Consider the following 6,086-nt stretch of genomic DNA (forward strand, 5'->3'; position numbering starts at 1 on the left):
GGGCTGTCCAAATGGACAACCAAATGATCCCAGATGATGGTGGGACTCACACGGAGATAAAGACCATGAACTAGAGAAAAGAATAACTAGGAAGTTAGCAGATGGCAGTAACCAGCTGGAGTAGAGAGGTAGATGGTTGAACAATATAATTCTGAAAGGAGAGGCTTCTCCATGAGCGTGAGACAGATTAACAGTCTCCACCCCAGATGGGAGTAGAAAGAGTAGTTTCCTAAAGGGAAACCAGGTTTCTGCTTAAGACCAGGAGGTGGAAGGAGTATTTTGTTATAAGGATGAGACTATAGATGAGTTTGTTTTGAATAGGCAGGAGTTCCAGAGGAGACAGGGTAGAGGACAGAGCCAGAAGAGGAAGGGTTTGGGAGGATTGCAGAGCAGAATGGGAGAGGATAGCTTCCTGGAGAGCCTTGTATTTGACAAAGTGCTGAGTGTGATGGGAAAGTGAGGAGTAACTGGCCTTGGGTGTCTCAGGAAATTCTTACGAAAAGATGTTTCAGAATGGGCCCAAGCAAAGGCTTAGGAGGCATCAGAATTCTGAGGGAGGGGACAGTTGGCATCTAGGTCTAGGGGTGCATCTTTTCCTACTCTATGTCAGTAGAGACATATGGTACTAACAGCCTTTATTCAAGGTTCTTTGATTTACTCAAATATGTTGAGTATCTCTTATGTGCCAGGCACTGTGCTAGATTCTGGGGATGGGGTTACAATGGCAAGAGATAGGAACAGCCTCTTTCCGCAGGAAACATAAAATACAGTGTGAGCTGTGGGCCTATTGGATGGTCTGAATGTTTGTGTTCCCCCAAAATGCTTATGTTGAAATCCTAGCCCCCAGGGTGGTGGTACGAGGAAGTGAGACATTTGGGAGGTGACTGGGTCATGAGTGAGGGTAGAGCACTTAGGAATGGGATTGGTGCCCTTATAAAAGAGGCCCCAGAGAGAGCTTGCTTACCCCTTCCACCATGTGAGGACACAGTGGGAAGTCTGCAGCCCAAAAGAGGGTCCTCGCCTGACCATGCTGGCACCCTGATGTTAGACTTTCAGCCTCCAGAATTGTTAGACATAAATTGCTGTGGTTTTTGAGTTACCCAGTCTGTGATGTTTTGTTATAGCAGCCTGAACGGACTAAGACACCAGTAAATAGACAGTTATAATGTTTTATATCATGATGGGGAAGTACAGGGTGTGAGAGGAATATGGACGGTAGGGGTGGGACACGTAACCCAGATTAGGAATATCAAGGACTGCTTCATGGAGGAAGTGCTGAATAAGCTGAGACCTAAAGTGTGGGTGTGAATTATGAGGAGGGGACAAAGGGCAAGGGAAGACAAAGTGCGGGCACTTCAGGCGAGAACAGCGTGAGCAACGTCCCAGAGGCAGAGGCGTTGAAAGAAGCCTGTTTCCTGTCTTACAGGCCGTTGTGAGATCTAGCTCTTAGAATAGTGTCTGGCACAGAGTAAGTATCCCATAAATATCAGAAATTATTACTACGGGACTGCCCTGGCCGTCCAGTGGGTAAGACTCCGCGCTTCCACTGCAGGGGGCGTGGGTTCCATCCCTGGTCGGGGAACTAAGATCCCACATGCCGTGCGGCGTAGCCAAAAAATAAAAAGAAAGAAATTATTACTAAGTGTGGAGCACAGAATTAAGGGTGAGGGTGAAGAGAGATGAGAAATAAGGCTACCCAAGTAAGCAGAAGCCAAACTCTTAAGCCCTGGACCAGGCATTTAGACTTAATCCAGGAGTCACTGGCAAACCACTCACAGATTGTCGGTAGTGAAGTAAATTCCATGCATTTTAGAAAGCCGGCTGAGACTAGCAGCAGGGAGACGAGGCAGAAGATTGTTGTAATCACGGTCTGAACTAGATGGGGACAAGGATGATGGAAAAACGTGGAGGGATTTCAAGATATTTAGAAGGTAGATGTATTAGTTTCCTAGGACTACCGTAACAAATTACTACAAACTTGGGGAATAAAACAACAGAAATTCATTCTTTCACAGTTTTGGAGGCCAGAAGTCTGAAATCACGGCGTCCGCGGGGTTGGCAATCCTTGTTCCTGTAGCGGCATAGCTCCAGAACCTCCCTCCGTCTTCACAGGGGTCTTCACATGGCCCCCTCCCTGTGCCTGCGCCTCAAATCTGCCTCTCCCTCCTCTCCTTTCTCTCATAAGGACACCAGACATTGGATTTAGAGCCCATCCGAAATCCAGGATGCTCTCATCTCGAGATCCTGAACTTAATCATACCTGCAAAGATCCTGTTTCCAAATAAGGTCACATTCAAAGGCGCCAGGAGTTAGGACCTGGATATATCTTTCAGGGGGTAGGGGTGGGGCAACAATTTGACCCAATGTAGGAGAATTAATGGGACCCTACTGATTGGCTGGATGGGGGTGAGGGGCTTTGAAGGAGAAGAGAAACCAAGGGTAGCTTCCGCGAACAACTGGTGGATGACGGTGCCATTCACTAAAATAAGTACCACCGGAGGAGAGACAAGTTAGGAGAGGGAAGATGACATCTCTGTTTTGAGGTGGTTGTGGAAATCCAAGTGGGGATCAAGTAGGCAGTAGGTCATATAAATTGTGAGCCTGGTAGATGGAGATGAGGGTTGGGCATACAGATTTGGGTGGTAACCGAAACTATGGGCATGGGTAAGATTGCTGAGGGAGAATCTGTAGAATAAGAAGAACCCTGATCAGAACTCGGGTACACACAATTTTAGGGAGGGACAGGAAGAGGAGCAGTCAGGGAAGTGGGAGAAAACATTCAGAGAATAATGTCTTGGAAAAGCTCAGCAAAGAGAACCATTAAAGCAGGCGTGAGCTGTTTCTAAGGAGTTTTAGAGAAACCAGAATGAATGGAGAGGTGAGGAATGCAAGGAGGGTAAAGAAATATTTCAAGAAGTTTGGCTGTGAAGAGCAGGAGAGATTGGCAGGTGATAAGAGATGCGGACACAGGATTTTCTTTTGATTTTTATTTAAGATGGGAGAGACGTGTGCCTGCTAGAAAGAGAATTCTGCAGGCGGGAGAGGGGAATGTAAAGGCTAAGTCAAGGTCATTGAGGAGGCAGCATAGGTGAGACATCAAGCTCAGACAAGAAGAAAAACATCTCTTGTACTTAAAGGAGGAAGAGGGGAAAGGATGGCTATAGAAGGAGGCAAGTTTGCTGACTTGATGGCAGGAAGCTAAGAGTTTTTTTATTCATTCCACAATATATTTTTTTAACAAATATTTTTGAATGCCTGGCACATGCCAGGCACTGTTCTAGATGCTAGTGATACAAAGAGAATAAAACAAAGTCTCCATCTCCACAGAACTTACATTTCAAGTGCGAAGACGGAGAAATATATATGTATGTATGTATTTTTCAGTGCCAAGGTAGTTGGTAAATGCTACGAGAAAAAATAAAGAAGCTTAAGGAGAGAGAGAGTTTGGGAAGGGTATCTGTTTAAATGGGGTGCCTAGCTTCAGCCTCTCTGAGGTAGGCAATGAAAAGGCAAGGCATTAAAGATCTAGGAGGAGCATTCCAGGCAGAGAGAACAACAGATACACAGGTCCTGAGGCAGGAATATGGTTGGCAGCAGCAAAGAATAATAGCAAGGAGGCCCCCTGAAACTAATATAATATTGTAAGTCAATTCTACTTCAATTGTTTTTAAAAAAGTAAGGAGGCCAGTGCAGCTGCAGCAGAGCGAGGTAGGAGAGAGGTATGAGAACGGTAGGCAGGGTTCCGGTCACAGAGGTTTAGTAGTCTTTGGTGAAGACTTTAGATTTTTAGTCCAAGAGTGACGGGGACCTCTTGGAAGGTTTTGAAGAGAGAAGTGACATAATTTGTAAACAAATAATTTGGCTGCATGTGCAGAATAGATGGTAGGGAGCAAGAAAGGAAGTAGGGAGTCCAGTTAGGAAGTTACTGCACCAGTCAGATGAGAGATGATGATGGCTTGGACTGGCATGGTAGCTGTGGAGGGGTTAAAAAAAAAAAAAAAAAAGTCAAATTGAGCATCTATCCTGAAAGTGATGCCCACAGGACTTACTGACAGACTGAAGATGGGATGTGAAAGAAAAAAAGTAAAGAGCCTCAAACACCTCATGCTGGCTGAGGTAGAATTGGTTCCTTCAAAGAAATCCTAGCCCAGGTGTGTGAAGAACGTTTGGACGAGATAAGTACATAACACAGGGAGAAGGGAAGGAAGTGAGTATCTGCTAGATGCCTGTATGTCATTTTCATGTGTCATCTCATTGAATCCTCTCCACCACCTTTGGTGATATTATTATCCTTAATTTTAGAGATAAGAAAAAATTGTAATTTAACTTAAATTTAATAATTTACTCAAGTCATAGCTTATATGTGAATTTTAACTCAAGACTGTCTAACAACTAAGTTCTTTTCACTAGCTTAGAAAAATAACACTTTTACAGCACTAGTACAAATTAAAAGATTTAATTTATTTTGAAGCAAACTTGTACTTAAGAAAAGTCAGCTTGGGCTTCCCTGGTGGCGCAGTGGTTAAGAATCCACCTGCCAATGCAGGGGACACGGGTTCGAGCCCTGGGCCGGGAAGATCCCACATGCCGCAGAGCAACTAAGCCCGTGCGCCACAACTACTGAGCCTGCGCTCTAGAGCCTGCGAGCCACAACTACTGAGCCCATGTGCCACAACTACTAAAGCCCATGCGCCTAGAGCCCGTGCTCCACAACAAGAGAAGCCACCGCAATGAGAAGCCTGCGCACCGCAACAAAGAGTAGCCCCCACAACTAGAGAAAGCTCGCCACAACTAGAGAAAGCCCGCGCACAGCAATGAAGACCCAATGCAGCCAAAAATAAATAAATAAATAAAATAAATTTATTAAAAAAAAAAAAGAAAAGTCAGCTTTAACTAGATGATAGTTCAAAGGTATGTATTCATTTTGGGAACAATTCTAAAAGACTTTTTAGGTTCTCAAGGGCTACAGAGGCTAATCGCACTAGTTATTTCCCATTTCTAATTTCACTTTCAAAAGATTTATCCCTAGTACAATTTTTGCACTTATTAGCACTTATGCCATTTGTTTTTGACGCATGAAGATAGATCCAGAGCTAGAGACTATTTTCCCTAAGAATTTGGGCAAGGGCTAGAAGAGAGAAGGGAAGAAGTACACGAACAACTGCATAGAGTGATAGTAACTCTTCAGCTGTGGTAAATGAAAACTTAAGGGGAGAACATAGCATGCGGAACACTGGAGCAGGGAACCCAGGGAAGCCTTTCCATGGTCCCAAGTCTCTAAGATTCCTTAGGATCTGGACACTGGAACAATTCAAAGTAAGTCTGTTTCCATCTGGACAAGATTCTTAAAAGGAGCTGGGGGTAAAACTACTTTGTTTCTTTATCTTTCTCTCCGTAAATGTTTATACTCTCTTTTCAACCTGGAGGAACATCACACTGGGCATATTTAAGAGTTTTCACCAAAAGCACTGAAGGAAGAGGCAGTGGGATAAAGTGGAAAGGGCAAGGGCAATTCAGAGACTAAGATGGCAGCGTAGCGGAGGTTCAGGAAAGGGTTGTGGACCTCAGAATGCCTTCTCTAGCCTGAGTGTGCAGCCTTGGGTAGGTCATTTTCTGTGAGCCTCAGGATCCACATTTGTTAAATAGGGATAAATGAGAGTAAAAATAGGAACTGCCTCATAGGTTCCTATGAGACTAAAATGAGACAGTCTATATAAAGAACTTAGCGAAAGGGCTCAACAAGAGTTTGTTACTATTAATAAGTTTCACTAACAGTGTGACGCTAGACAAATGGCTTAAACGTTTTTGCCTTTTATTTTCTCAGCCATAAAATGATGGCTAGAACTAGGTGATCCTGCAGATTTCTTTACAACTTTATAGTTATGATGTTATGTGTGTTTTTTCTTAAGGTGATAGAAAAGAAATGATATCTTTCAGTGGTAGCCACCAGGTGGCAGTAGTGAAGAGTTTAACTGCCATCCCATTTTGGGGGAAACTTCCTAATTTTTTCAGTATACAAATTCAAAAAAACAACAAAAAACTTTAATCATTTGTAATCCTTATTCCCAAGGAACTACCATTAAAAT

Source organism: Balaenoptera physalus (assembly GCF_965194825.1).
Source record: "Balaenoptera physalus genome assembly, chromosome: 5".
Lineage (NCBI taxonomy): Eukaryota > Metazoa > Chordata > Mammalia > Artiodactyla > Balaenopteridae > Balaenoptera > Balaenoptera physalus.